The 16,232-nt window shown below is 40.9% G+C and overlaps 1 long non-coding RNA gene across 1 annotated transcript in view; it reads left to right on the plus strand.

Moving 5' to 3' along the window:
* The window catches only part of LOC119504326, a 35,856-nt gene extending 19,984 nt beyond the window's left edge, over window positions 1–15,872 (plus strand). The window contains exon 3 of the long non-coding RNA XR_005210542.1: window positions 15,624–15,872. This is a non-coding gene — a long non-coding RNA (uncharacterized LOC119504326). The remainder of the gene's footprint in view (window positions 1–15,623) is intronic.
* The last annotated feature ends 360 nt before the right edge of the window (window positions 15,873–16,232 follow it).

Below are 16,232 nucleotides of genomic sequence, written 5' to 3' on the forward strand. Positions count from 1 at the left end.
ACCCACGAGTCTCCCCTTTACAGACATGCCCACTTTATGATAATCACATGCAGTTTGGGGGCAAGTCGTAGTCAAGTCAGCACACTGACACACTGACAGCTGTTGTTGCCTGTTGGGCTGCAGTTTGCCATGTTCTGATTTGAGCATATTTCTTTATGCTAAATGCAGTACCTGTGAGGGTTTCTGGACAATATCTATCATTGTTTTGTGTCGTTAATTGATTTCCAATAAGATTACAAAGGAACTCATAACAAAGGAACAAAACTGACTGAAGAAGGAAAGACAACCACCGCTGTAGTCATGGCAACCGCGGCTAATGCATGAGCTAATGCAAAACGTGAAGCATAAAGTAGTAGTAAGATGGATCTCAGAAATGGACGACCAACTTGTTAATTTGTGGCAACAACACGATATTTAACATGTGCCCATGACTTCATCCATTATTTTTCTTTTTTATTTGTAAATTTATTACTAATTCTTTCTGCCCGTCATCCACCATGTTTGTTTACACTATTTTTTTTTTGCATGTTCAGATGCTTCATTACAGTTATGCAAAAATACCTTACTGTATAAAAATAATATAAAAAATAAATGATAAATTATACAACAAATGAACTGTAATGAAAGGAAAAGATGAATAAAAACAAAATAAATACAAACAAACAGAAAACATTCGGGGTCTGCTAAACAATTGGAATCAATTTGAAATGTCTAAACAATTTAAATGTTTACACAAAGTCACGTTTGATCGCGAGAGATTTTGCGAGATTCCTGTTTTTTTAGTCGGACTCTTGTTGTTCATGAATGAATCTGTTAGTGTGTGTTGTTTTGACTGTTTTGGTCAAATCGTTGCTCTCCACACACTATAGGAACAAAACTGTTAAATTGAACATAACATGCTGTTATGTGTGAAGTCTTTGAAAAGTCTTTTAGTGTAGTTCAGCCTTTAGTCCGTCACATTCAGTGTGCAAGGAGATTGAAGAAACACAGATTTTGGGAAATTAAGACGTCCTGCTCACAAAAGTAAGAACTCAGCTTCACCCCGACACCCCCCTCTGGACGGTTTTTACATTTACTTCACCATGACAGACCCTTTGAGGCGAATTTGTGATTTTGGGCTGTATATATAAAATCGACTTTACTTTAAGGAAAGTAGCTGTAGACTCTTGTGGAGTTGAATATTTTTTGAACACAGTGGGATCTCTCTTTTTTTTTTTCAAACCCGTAGCAGAGCACAACTTCAAGATCACCCAAACACAGAGCAGTAAGAAGAGTCTCCCAGGAGACCAGCCATATATCCCTCGAGCTGAGCCTGGGCAAAGACAGATATTGGTTTTCCTGATACTGCAGTAACCCTTGTGGCACATTGTTGGCCTGTTTGCCTACATTCTGCTCCATCACCCTGATCAGAGCTGACAGGAGCATCTAAAGCTGCTGAGCCTCAGCTCCTGGTCCAGCAGCTATCGACTGGCTGGTCATCAAGTCTCTCAGGCACCAAAATTGATCTTCACGCGTAAACGCACCGACACAAAACCCACAACTCTCACAGTGGCATCCTCATTAAAGAGTAAATCAACTCTAAATCATTGTTACATGCTGGGCCGCTCCCCAGTCAAGAATATCAAAGCAGCTGTTTCCAATTAGCTTTCAAAGTTAGTGTTTTTATTTAAAGTGGACCTATTATGCTTTTTCCCTTTGCTTTAGTGTGTTTTATAGTTTTTTTTGTGCATGTAAAAGATCTGCAAAGTTATAAAGCCCATGCCAAAGGGAGTTACTCTTAGTGGAGCGGCTAAGCTGAAATATTCATAACATTATTGTGCATTTTGCATAAAAACAACACATTTGGCACAGATGTAGATTTATATTTTATGAAAAGATATAGATATCGTGGTGCTGCAAAATGTGGCCCCTGGGGGCCGTGGCTGCCCTTTTTCAAAATAGCCGTCAGATAGGTGCTAAATATTCCAAAATGTTGCAAAAAACTGATTTTATGACTTTTGATGATATCCAAGGTGTGTTCAAGCTGATTATATCAAATGTCAGAAGATCACAGGCATGTTTTTTTGTCCCCTCTTTATTTTTTTAGGGTACTTTTTTAAAAGCTTTTGAGCTGAGAATTATTTTAACCCAAATTGCGATCTTTTCCTAACTAAGTAGTTTTTGTCACGTAACCTCCGTACCTAAGTTACGCCACTTCCGGTGTTATTTAAACCTAAACCGCGATCTTTTCCTAAACCTAACCTAGTAGTTTTTGTCACGTAACCTCCGTACCTAAATTACGCCACTTCCGGTGTTATTTAAACCCAAACCGCGATCTTTTCCTAAACCTAACCTAGTAGTTTTTGTCATGTAACCTCCGTACCTAAGTTACGCCACTTCTGGTGTTATTTTAACACAAACGTAACCTAGTAGTTTTGTTGCATAAGCCTAACCAAGTTGATCTATTCCTAAACCTAATTAAGTAGTTTTATTTTGAAAAGACTGGAGCGGAAACTGACAGGTGCGTCCCGTGTTGTTGGACATTCGTAGGAAAAAGCATGTGCTGTGTGCTGAGCGTCACGAATAAAAAAAAAGGGAAATTTGTTTCCGTAGACACAAATCAAATAGATTAAATATCGTGACTATTTCACGAACTGCCGTGAGACTATGTTGGATGTCACCAAGTATCACACTTTGCCTATCGGCTGTTTAGCCACGCCCTCAAACTAAGCTAGTTCGATCGGAGCTGAAGCAGAGTCCGAAAAGTTTGGTTCGGTTGACCAATCAGAGCAGACTGGGCTTTGCATGTAAACATGTTCTAGTAGAAACAAAACATACAACGATGCACCTGGAAATAAGCATAATATGTCCTCTTTAATTCCCCTCAATCTGCCTCATCTGCTTCTACATCATTAGATAAATTGCTTCAATCGACAGGATCCATTATAGTCAATCCGATCACAGTTGAGCTTCACATCGAGGTGGAGACGGTGGAAATAAGTCTGAGGCTGCTGTTAAAGGTCCTTTTTGTTCCCAAATGTTCCTGGAGGAGGTCATTGTATTTCACACATTATCAACAACAGATCCTGACTGCAGCCGCATTGCATTCTGGTTCTTTTCCTTAACCCCCCTGTGGAAGTAGAAATTGGTCTCCGTGTGTCTTCTCAGATAGATTTCTCCCGGTGTGATTTAACATAGTTAGAAGCCCCTCTCTCGCTTTGATTCTGACAGACAGACTACGAATACAGATTTTTAGATCCCTGAAAAATGTCTGAAAACTCCACTGCAGGTGTTCTGGAAATATATTAAATTGTTGTCAGTGGTGGCATATATAATCCAACCGTTTACTCAAAGTTGCATCACTTGAATATGGGCTTCACTGTGCAGAATGATGTATGAGTTTGAAGCCCCAAGTGAGCTAACCTGATCTCATGGGAAGGCGTATAAATACCACGGCATTTTAAGGGCATTCCATGTGTCATGATAACGCATTTCAGGCTTTTCATGTGTCATAACCACCGGTCACCTGGTTGAAAGTTGTTGACCTGTCCACCTCTGCTCCCCACCCACCATAAACTGGCATAAACTGACCAGCCCGTTCTCATTCCCAGGGCGTTAAATACCGAGGCTTTTAAACTATAAAGTGCTCTGAAAATGTAGTGGCGTTGTAGAAAAAATAATACTAAACTGGTCAGACTGGTCTCATACACCGTTCGTAGCTATTCCTACGAAAATTAATACACTGTAATTTGTATATTTCCCATGAAATCAATTTGTATGTAATCAACATAATTATGAACCAGGAAAGAGCGACAAACGCCATGTTGGGAGGAGGTCACGGTGGACTTCCGCCCAGGAGACGTGCTCGTAACTCGTGTCAAACCAAGAGTCAACGTTGATGTATTTGTCACGTAACTTAAGTTACGCCACTGCCGGAGTTATTTTAACCCATACCGCGACCTTTTCCTAAACCTAACTAAGTAGTTTTTGTCACGTGACTTCTGTATTAAGTTACTCCACTTACGTAGAACTTTTAAACCAAACCACAACCTTTTTCTAAACCTAACTAAGTAGTTTTGTTGCCCAAACCTAATCAAAACTGTATGCATGTATGCACGAGTGGAAATTGACACATGCGTCATGTGTTGCTGGAGAACGCACAAAAAATAAGGAATCATTTTTCGTAAGATATCATACGAACCGTTGTATAGAGGGATACGTTGAACTGGTTGTTGACGTTTGGCCAGTTAATGAGGTATATAAAATTACTCTGAATAATAAAATGGAAAGAGAAATGCAAAATACTTCAACCCAGCTCAACCATATAAGGAGAAATACTTTTATTCTATGAAGCTTTACTGGATTTTTACAAAATTTTTCTTGAATTAGGGACAACGCATCAGCTCTTCATTTTTGTAATATTATTATGAACTGAATCTACATCATTTAAGTTTGGTCCCACGGTAAGCCTTTTGTTTGCAGAGCCCATCGTCCCCCCCACCCCTCCAGGTTTTAAAGAGCTCCATAGAGGAGAAACTCTCCTCTCATTACCTTCATCTAAGACCAATAACAGATGGAGGTAATGAGAAGAGAGCCAGCCTACCTCAGCCACATAATGAGCTCAAATGAATTGTGCTCTCTTCTATGGCAACACTTTGCATCCCATAACAAAGACTGAATGCTGAGCACAACACACACACACCCCCGCCTCCAATTCACACTCAAATGAACGGACATCCACATGAGTTGAATTTTAAGTGAAAGGCCGGACGTGTTGGAGAGCGAGCGGCTCAGACATCAAACACCTGGTGGCTTCGGTTTGTGTCGTGATCTGCGGCGCTCATCGTATGAATCCATTCAGACATTAGCATCACGTCAAACGGATTAGACAAGGACACAGAGGCTCATTTGTTCATAATATATCAGGTGTGTTGAGTAGAATAGACTAGATAATTACAGTAGATGATATTTGGATAGTTTTGGTTGCAGAATTAAATATTTATAATCAAAATGTCTGTTGTTTATTAGACTTGGGACTTCATGGAAATTAGGATTTGGGACTTGTTGATCAACTGTTTTGGCTCAAGTTTTAAGATTTCACCGTTTCCAGTGTTTCATTTTAATTCACATAATTTAAAGAAACTTCTCCTGTGTGCTAAGCATGTAGGAGAACTATCGTGGCCAACGTGAAAACATTATTGGCCATATCTAGAGTGTTTGGTTTGTCTGTTCTGGGCTACTGTAGAAACATGGCGGTCGGCTCGATGAAGAGGACCCGATCCCTTTGTAGATATAAACGGCTCATTCTGCAACCCGGTCTCACGGGAAGGCGTAGAAATAGCACATTACACAGACATTCTGCATGTCTTGAGCATGCATTTCAGCCTTTTCACGTGTCATTTGTACGCCACGTAAACGTCCGCAGTTAAGTTCAGGCAATAAAACCACACTACACACTACACAAGAATTAAGCTGATTTTGGGCCCGATTCCTCCCTCTCGACAATGGTCAACTAAACATTATCTTTCCAGATGTTCCAGTGGTGTGAGAGATGTCAAGAGTGTTTTTTACATCCCCTGATCGGCTCTGAAGTCCATCCTGGACGCACCGATTTCATATCGTGAATATTAAACATGTTCAATATTTACGATTGGATATTCTGTTGTGTGTGAGGAACCCCGAAGATGGACGATGACGCAGTCACATGGGAAAGAACGATAGCCAATTGAGAACCAAGCTGACTGAAGAAGGAAGGACAGCCACTGCCATCATGGTGGCCGCGGCTAATGCCTGAGCTAATGCAAATTGTGAAACATGTCTCTATGACTTCATCCATTATTTTTATTTTCTTTGTGAATTTTCAGTAGGCCTACAAAGTAGTGCAAAAACTACAGCGCTAATTCTTCCTGCCCGTCGTCTGACCTGTTTGTTTTCACTAAAGTCGCGTTTGGTCGCGAGAGATTGTTTTTTTAGTCGGGACTCTTGTTTTTCATGAATGAATCTGTTAGTGTCTTGGTACTGTTTTGGCAAAATCGTTGCTCTCCACACACTATAGGAAGAAAAAACCTAAGAATCGTTGTGGAGGCAATTTGTGTAAAGAAGGACTCGAAAATCAAGAGAAAGTCTTTTAAAGGTTTAATAAACACTTGCAAGTGGGCAAACAACCATCAACATAAATGTTCAGGGCTGAGAGCCCTGAAGCTCTCCGTTTCGTGGCATTTATACCCTTGCGTGCAGGCTCACAGTCGTATATCTCAAATTGTCTGTCTGACTGACACTTCTGTCCTTTTTAGGGTTACTTGTCCTCAAATAGGCGCTACAAGTTCGTTGACTAGGTGACCGACACCGAAACAGAAATAGGCCTTAAGGGCAATGAGTGTCACCTGTCATGACCTGAGGAATGTGCACGTTTGTATTTTTCCAACACAATCGTAAATTGCGTTAATTTTTACGTGGAAGCGCTTACAATGCAGTCCATACAGGATACACAAATGACACGTGGAAATCAAGAAAGGTGTTCTTATTGCACGCTAAATGTCTTGCGCGTTATCGTGGCATTTATACACCTTTTCGTATGAACGGGCTTTATTCTAAAGTAACGAAAGCACAACGATTCATAAGGAGCCGTACTGTGTGGAGCTTTAAAAGTGATCTCATAACGAAGATATTAATTCTAAAACTGAAGTCAAAGAACAGTCGTATTTTTCTTTTGTCTCTCAGTCCATTTTAATCATTCAGTTCACTCTATTGTTTATTTATAAACTGAACTACTTCTGATTCATTGGCACTTCTGAGACTCTGCGGCCCTCCACACCCTGAGAGCTGATGGGAGTGTTCCCTAAATGCTGTTTTGATTCTGAGTTAAGATGATGGATAATCCAAATCAATTGTCTGTGATAAATGAGTTGTAAAAAAAGCCTTTTAAGTGTGTGTCTGTGATTGTCTGTGTATGTATGTGTGTGTGTGTATGTGTGTGTGTTACGCCCCAGAGGAGTGAAAAAATGTTTCCGGAGATGAAACGCAACAAGCTAGAAGCCGATTGGTGTCAAGACATCGCAGATTGCCTCTGACATGACAGTTGGCCCTGACGGCTCGGTTACCTTTTTCCGGCTCTCTTTCTGCTCTATACTTTGCCGGTGTACTAACTGCAGGCTAACAATAGAGCCAGATATGAGATAGGAATGTTAGCATGGCAATATATATGCCATATATCAGCATAATCCCAAGCCTGCGGGCGGATCTCCGTGCTCCTCTGAGTCCAATTATAGAGAGTGTGTGTTGTGTGAGCAGACAGACTGTGTTGCAGATCGAGCCCCGGATCCAGCCAGCGCCAGCGCCAGCCACCTCCTCTCATCCTCGCTCTGACACCCACACACATATACCCGGCTATAGAAACGCACACACAGGGTAGATGAGATGTAACGAGGCATGCTGTGCCACTGCATTGTTGTTTACTCTGCCACATTTTCCCCTCATATGTATAGTTAACAAGACAGACTATAACCATTTAATGGTGTGTGAGCAAAGGGAGGAAAAAAACACCAGCTCGCACTCTCTTTCAATTTATACATCAGCCCTACTTCTGCAAAATGTGTTTATATATACTTCTAATTTGATTTACCAATTGGTGCCTGGATTACTTTCAGTGTGACAGCCTATAAATCCTTCGAATTAAATGATAAAATACCTCCCAGAATGACCCACTTTCTGTTCTGACGCCTTCCAAATCTGTTAAAAATCACTGTGGCAAAACATTAAAGCGTTTTCTAATCAGACAACACGAAGATTCAGTTGGGTTAAGGCACAAAGACTATGGAAAGCAAGCCCTTCTACCACTGTGAAATTAGGCGCCCATGGGTGTTTTCGGACTACTGGGTTAGTCTTTGTGCTACTGGGTTAGTCTTTGTGCTACTGGGTTAGTCTTTGCGCTACTGGGTTAGCCTTTGTGCTACTGGGTTAGTCTTTGCACTACTGGGTTAGTCTTTGCGCTACTGGGTTAGCCTTTGCGCTACTGGGTTAGTCTTTGCGCTACTGGGTTAGCCTTTGTGCTACTGGGTTAGTCTTTGCACTACTGGGTTAGTCTTTGCGCTACTGGGTTAGTCTTTGCGCTACTGGGTTAGCCTTTGTGCTACTGGGTTAGTCTTTGCACTACTGGGTTAGTCTTTGCGCTACTGGGTTAGTCTTTGTGCTACTGGGTTAGTCTTTGCACTACAGGGTTAGTCTTAGCGCTACTGGGTTAGTCTTTGCACTACTGGGTTAGTCTTTGCGCTACTGGGTTAGTCTTTGTGCTACTGGGTTAGCCTTTGTGCTACTGGGTTAGTCTTTGTGCTACTGGGTTAGCCTTTGTGCTACTGGGTTAGTCTTTGTGCTACTGGGTTAGCCTTTGTGCTACTGAATGCTTCGAAGCTTCGACCGTTACCATGGTAACCAACCTCCAAATCAATATTTGAATGCTTTGTTTTTTTGTTTTTGAAATAAATAATGAAAGAAAGAAAGAAAGAAAGAAGGAATAATCCCACAACATTATTTATATCATTAGTTATTCTCAGACGGATATCGAAGCTCCAGGCACCAGCTTCGAATATCTTTGAATATTTCTCACCAAAGCTTCGAAGCGCAAAAAATGGTATTCAGGACAGCCGTGGATCGCTGAATATTTCCTTTTAATCAGAGGATGAATCCGACTGACTTCGGTTAATACCCTGACTTCTCCTGCAGCACCACCAGTAGTTTGACACGTTTGGGTTTTAGTTTTAGTGTTGTGTCTTTACAACTATTGGATGGATTGACATGAAAGTTTGTACAGGTAATTTCAGTTTGTCCCTTACTTTAGATTATGTCTGACATTCCCATAACCCTCAGCTCCACATTGTGTTTAGTGCTAATTAGCAAATGTTTGCACGCTGACACATTCCTTTGTTCTGCTTCTGTGTCCTCGTTAAAATCATCAACAGACAAAAAATGTCACAGAAGTGAAGGTCGGAGGTCGTAGGCAGGGAGTCGCTGGAATGAGTCATGTCATTGTGCTGTGATCATGTCCGGCTTAGCGCTGTGTGGCCCTGTGGAGTCTTTAAAGCCACTGATCAGAGGCTCTGAGGCTGTAATGACACCCAGTGGGAGGAGGCTATTGCTCGGTGCCAAAGACCTTCTTCCTCTCTGAACACATCTGCTTCTCATCTTCCCTCCTCACCTTCCCACCTCACTTTGACATATCTTTTAACTGACACTCTGTCCTTCAGCCTGCCATCTCCCTCAGCATCCCTTTCCTCGCCATCCCTGCTCCACGATTCCTCAGACTTCAATTTTCTTCCCGCGAATAAAAACTGATTTTACATCACAGAATATCTTCCAGCGAGAAAATGTGCACATCCAGTATTTCTCATGGTGTAGACAAGCTCAGTGTCTTACATAGAAGGAGCTTCTATTCTTGCTTTTATATTTAGTAAATCAGTACCTCAGTCTTTAAAGACACGCACATGGAAGTGCAGGTTTATCTACTGCAAAGTTTCACCTCCATCGCACATGTTTCTGCACCAGGAGGTGGAGGAAGAGAGTAAAGACACCAACTGACTTTAAAAAACACACCACTCCTACCTCTGATAGCATGCTACCAAGGTCAAGTGCCATTTTCCTGGATCCTGGATAATAACCTGCTAATGCAACACGTGACTGCTGGATAACGTTACAACCTACTAAACTAACTAATCTGGTCCCATTGGTTAATGTTAACTTTCTGCTAACTATTTCAACAGTTTATCCATTAGCTACTCTTAGCTAACTATTTCAACTCAACTAACACTCGTGATCCTGGAGAGTGAGTGACTGAACATATTGAGAGAAATTAGTATTTTCTTCAGCCATTGTTAAAAAAACAAGCCAACATTACTTGCTAGCCAGCGTTAACTAACGTGTTCAGAAGAATTTTTCTGCCTCCACTTAACGCTCCGCCCACAAAATACCTCATCATGTTTACTAACAGAAAAGGGGTTTATTTGCGAATCAGAATCAGGTCAGATCCGAGTCACGAAAGCCCTTCTCTCTCTCTCTTTCTCTCTCTCTCTCTTTACCTCCATCTCCATCCCTCTCCTCCCCCCATCATCTCTCAGTTCATCCATCCATGCATCTTTTCTGGTCCCCAGTGAAGCCAATCCCATTCACACCCTGGAAGAGAGAAACACCTCTCAGAAGTGTGGGTGTGACGGTGTGAGATGGAGAAAGTGAGACAGACAGCCAGAGAGAGGTGAAGAGGCATCATCAAAACAAGACGGGCCAAAAAGTACAGATTTAGATTTGATAGAAGTTGAGGGGGAGACACAAAACGAGGACGACAACGGGGGGAAGGCAGTTAAGAAAAAGAAAAAAGATGTCGGACTCAATTTGAAATAGCAGCTGGAGCCCTCTTCTCTCTGTGTGATCCGGCAACCAAAGACGGACTGATATCCAGTCAGTGTTGTTCATCGCCTGGAAGAGTTCACTTTCTTTGCAAAGGGAGTTCATTGTGTTTAAAGGACTAGTTCAACATTTGTTTTGGATATACACACATTTGCTTTCTTGACAAGAGTTAGTAGAGAAGAATGAATGTGAAGTATGAAGCTAGAGTCAGCAGATGATTAGCTTAGCTTAGCATAAAGGCTGGAAGCAGAGGGGAATAGGTAGCTCTGTTCTGGCCAAAATGTCTACCTACACATCTAAAGTTCATCTTGTTTGTTTAATTCGTACAAATAACAACATTTAAAAACTTGGGCTGTCAACGCAAATTTGTTTTAATGCTGTTTTAAAGCTAAATACTAGCTAGATACTGACATCACATGAAACTAAATAAGACTCGGTCAAACCGAGTATATGGCTGGACCGTATCAGTCTGTGAATTTGTGGCTAAATTGATAGTCAGTGGTCATGTCTATTATGTTTTGTGAACAGTTTTTTCCACTTATATCTTAATGTTTGATTGAAACTTAGAATGAAGCAAATTACATTCAATAAGAGTAAATGGTAACATTTACTTGTCAGTATATTATACATTTTATACAAGGTGAAAAGGTATTAGCATGACATACAGTATGATAGGTTAAAAGTGTTTCAGTTTTTTATTAAAGCATGTGTCATCACTGCTGTCACCGCTGTCATCACTGACATTGTTGCTGCCGTATTTATTAATGAAAATAGAAAAATGATATGTGATACATTCCACCAGACCAGTGGTGGAATGTAACCAAGTCCTCAAGTATTGTACTAAAGCACAATTTTGAGGTACTTTACTTGAGTATTTCCATTTTATGCTACTTTAAACTTCTACTTCACTACATTTCAGCGGGACAAATATTGTACTTTTTACTCCTCTACATTTATTTGACAGCTTTAGTTAATTTGCAGATTCAGATTATAAATACAAACTATAAATCAACAGATAAATGATGTCTTATTATTATAGATGAAGCTACCCAGCAGTATATAAAGTAATTAAAATGAGCTCCACATTTACCAGCTGCAACATTAAAGTGATGAACTCATTAATGCATCAGTAATTATACTTTAGTAATATAATAAACATTATAACAAAATGGGGCCATTTTGCATAGTGAGTAAAAATGTTTGGTATCGATCAAGCGAGAAATGCTGAACTAAGAGAAGTCATTGCAAAGAAATTCCAGCAGACCAAAAGCAACCAGAGAACATACAATGTGATTACCCATGCAATATAAAGTACATACAGGATTCCTCTCTCTCATTTCAGACACAGCTGAACCTATTTTTCTATGATTTCCATGTCTATATTGAATATTTATGACTACTCCTGTGGTGAAATAATGATGCAGCTTTTACAGTTGCCATGAAATTCCCTTTAATGTCAACTACATGACCCATTTTAAAGGAGATATGATAATTTGTTCCTTTTTGAGGTAAGAAGTCCAGGGTGCCCAACATGTATTCCCAAGACACCCTGGACTTGAGGACAGTGATCTAATAACAAGCTAGATTGTGCTCAATAGACTAATTTCATTAGTTCCAAAATGGCAAAACCTTTGGCTCTACTTTAGTAGGGGGCAAGCAGTGAGCGAGGGTATGTGAGCCATGTCTTTTTATCGATTTAGGAAATTTTCTACCTTGCTAAGACAAAAGGCCATGCCAGTTTTTCCTCGCCAAAATTAAGCGGAAGTTTGGAGCGTTATCAAGCCTTCTTAGTGTCAAGCTAGTATGACATGGTTGGTATACCAATGGATTCCTTAGGTTTTTTTAGTTTCATATGATGTCAGTATCTTCACTTTAGCTTTAAAAAGGCATTAAAACAAATTTGCGTTGACAGCCCTAGTTTTTAAATGTTGTTATTTGTACGAATTAAACAAACAAGAAGAGCTTTAGATGTGTAGGTAGACATTTTAGCCAGAACAAAGCTACCTATTCCCCTCTGCTTCCAGTCTTTATGCTAAGCTAAGCTAATCATCTGCTGACTCTAGCTTCATACTTCACATTCATTGTTCTCAACTAACTCTTGTCAAGAAAGCAAATGTGTGTATATCCAAAAATGTTGAACTAGTCCTTTAAACACCATATATTCCCTTTGCAAAGAAAGTGAACTCAAAATTATGCCCAAGGCACCCTGGACTTGAGGAAGGTCAGCTAATAACAAGCAAGATTGTGCTCAATAGACTAATTTCATTAGATCCAAAATGGCAAAACCTTTGGCCCTACTTTACTAGGGGTCAAGCAGTGAGCGGGGGTATATGAGCCATGTCTTTTTTATCGATTTGGCAAATTTTCCACCTTAGCCAAGCTTAAAAACTTATTAGATAAACTTAAGATTAGACTTAATAGACTTATATTTGGATTTTTCCGCGTACAAATTGAAAATGCACATGGAAAACAGGTGGATGCAAACATACTTAGTGTTTCAGAGGGGTTTTGAACTTACATATTATGGCATAAAAGTTAGCTGAATATGAAATATTTCCGGTAGCTTTTGACCAAAATAAACATCAGTATCAGCTTTCAAAATGGTGCAGAAGTCCTGAAAACACGAAACAACTCTCTGTGACTCCGACCTGAACAACATGGAGCTCAAACAGAAAACCTTTTGTCTGCTGTCCAGGGGCTCCGGCTACAAACTACCCCATTAGTGTTGAGTCTTGACATGAATGAATGAATGTGTGTGTGTGTGTGTGCGTGTGCAGAGTCTCAGTAGTTTGGTACACCATCCACCTTCACCGACGCATTCTCCCCTCTCCTCCTTTAACGTGCTGTTGCTAAGATACCAGCCGCTCATCTTTACTCCTCCACACACACCCAGCCCTTGTATGTGTGAAAGAGATGTTTCTCCCTACCTCCTGACTATCATTGACACACACACACACACACACACACATCTGTATAAATCATACCGCCACAGCCGCTCGTCACCTTAAAGGTCACTGTTTGACGAGGAAGAAAGGTGTTTTTTTTTTTGCTCCTGCCTCCCACTCGCCTGCAGACACGTTCCCGCCTCCTGAAACCTGGAGACAAATTAAACAAGCGTCGGACTGACCCGAGAGCAGCTGAGACGCTTCAAACAACAACATTTACATCCCACAACTCTTTAAACAAAATGCCATCATGCGCCAGTTCTCCATTAAAAATATATATTTTATTTTTTACAGTATGTGTTTGTTTGTCTCCAGACACTCAGCATATGGCCGCCAGCAGTAGAAATCCAACACATTGAGGTAAAACTCCCATGAGGCTTTGACAGTGTGCCAGTGGAAAAGACTCATGGGATACAGTATGCTAATAAAATACTCTTGTGTTAGCGATCTGAAGTTTTACTGTCCAGTACTGCAGTAGATATACATTCATGTTTCAGACACTGATGAAAGAAACTCAAGTCACAGCCACGATCATAGACTGTATATAAGAAGTGGACATAGTCAATGTGGCGTCACCCATTGGCTTGTGGATTACGGTTTTGAAGCCCCACGTTTGGCATTTTGGTCGTCGGCATCTTGGTTTTTGGCCCTCGCCATCTTAAATTTTTGCCATCACCATTTTGTTTTTTGGCCATGGCCATCGTGGTTTTTGGTTGTCGCCATCTTGGTATTTGGCCGTCGCCATTTAGATTTTTGACTGTCGCCATCTTGGTTTTTGGCCATCGCCATCTTGGTTTTTGGCCACGGCCATCATGGTTTTTGGCCGTCACCATCTTGGTTTTTGGACATCGCCATATTGTTTTTTGGCCCGTCACCATCTTGGTTTTTGGGCATCGCCATATTGTTTTTTTGCCGTCGCGATCTTGATTTTTGGCTGTCGCCATCTTGTTTTTTTGGAAACAGAAATGCATTTAGCATAAAACAATATGCTCCAATCATAACATGTCAAACTACAGCCCAACAGGCAACAACAGCTGTCAGTGTGTCAGTGTGCTGACTTGACTATGACTTGCCCCAAACTGCATGTGATTATCATAAAGTGGGTATTTCTGTAAAGGGGAGACTCGTGGGTACCCATAGAACCCATTTACATTCACATATCTGGAGGTCAGAGGTCAAAGGACCCCTTTGAAAATGTTCATGTCATTTTTTCCAAGTTTGGAGCGCTATTTAGCCTCCTTCGTGACAAGCTAGTATGACATGGTTGGTACCTATAGATTCTTTAAGTTTTCTAGTTTCATATGATACCAGTATCTACACTCTGCCTCTTAAACCTTTAATTTAAAAACATTAGTGACGTTAAAATAAATTTGCGTTAATATTGCGTTAATTTTGACAACCCTACAGATAATACTTACAAATTTTTACTTCAGTAAGGTTTTGAATGCTGGACTTTTACTTGTAGTGGAGTATTTTTACAGTGTGGTATTAGTTACTTATTAGTTATGGTGACTTTTAGTCAAGTAAAGGATCTGAATACTTCTTCTACTGCCATAAAGGCAGCTGAAAGTATCTGAGAGGAGGCTCTTTATGGACCACTACGACCTACAATACGAGTGTCACGTGACAGACAAAGCCGTCAGCAGGCTACTTTTTGGTAGCTTTACAAGCTTGTCTACTTGAACAGTGAGGGTAATCGGTGTAAAAGCATACCTTACAAATACTGTAATTACTTCGACGGTATTTAAACATGGTGTGGTTTTAAATTTATCTAAACCTACAGTGGTTAGTTCTTCTGTTAGCTTATTGTGATTTGACTTGCAGCAACGTACTGGCTTATTATTACTAGTAATTGTCATGATGCACCTTTAATATATTCAACAAATAATCAACTTTTAAAACTATTTATCTATGTCAACAGATCAGACAACATTTTGGTTGCAGTTATAACACAATCTGTGCATTAAAACAGCTGATATGTAGTCCAAATCTTCCTGGTTGAATAAGTTATTAATGTGGCTTATGAGGAAACCGCCCCAGAAAACCATCGATCACATGGGCTCAGTAGTCATGTAATATTTACCAGCTGACTAAAGGCTGTAAAAATGTCCACCTCATGCTCACACACACACACACACTGAGTCAGACACTGTAGGGATTGCTGGTGTTTGTCTGTACACATTTGTACCCATATGTGAGTGTGTGTGAATGCCTGCAGCACATTAGATGGGAGGGATGCCTCTCAAAATAAAAGCTTACTGTGGAGAGACACTTTCTGCTGGCGCTAAAAAACTCGCCTAATTTTAGTTTTTGCCAGGGAAACGATGAGAGCGCGCTGAGCTGGGAGACGAGTCCCAGCGCTGCCGAGTGATGAGTCACTTCAGTCGAATAAACAGCAGAGAGAGAGGAACCAGCGAAAGGAAAAAACAGGAGAAATGATCTGTTTATGTGGACCGTCCATGTTCCAAGTGTCAGCTACCGGTCGACTGATGAAGTTGGGGAATATTTTGCTTTCTGAGCACCTAAAATGTCAGAAAAATTTGAGTTAATAAATGAGAATGTTGTGAAAAGATTGCTTCTCTGTGTGTGTTGTCCAACAGCTAACATGAGGCGTCTGCATACCTCTCCGTCACGACTGCTGCCTCAGTCGTTTTTATTTTGCTCAGTCAGCCCCCCCGCCTCCAGCCATCACTTAACCCAGGCCCATCATGCATTTCTGAAGCACTTCCTAGACCTCCACTTGTCTACCAGATGCCCTCGGGACTTTCCCACCCAGCGTTCGAATTGCACCGTGGCTTTCGGGGGAGATTATTTTTCAGGGTTGGGGGGTGTTTCAGTACTCAAGCTTTCTGGGGAGTTGAGGTCCATGTAGCTCCCCTGTAGCTCCCTTGTATTTCAAACCCTGTTCCCACCAAT

This window comes from Sebastes umbrosus, chromosome 2 (assembly GCF_015220745.1).
Source record: "Sebastes umbrosus isolate fSebUmb1 chromosome 2, fSebUmb1.pri, whole genome shotgun sequence".
In the NCBI taxonomy this organism is placed as follows: domain Eukaryota; kingdom Metazoa; phylum Chordata; class Actinopteri; order Perciformes; family Sebastidae; genus Sebastes; species Sebastes umbrosus.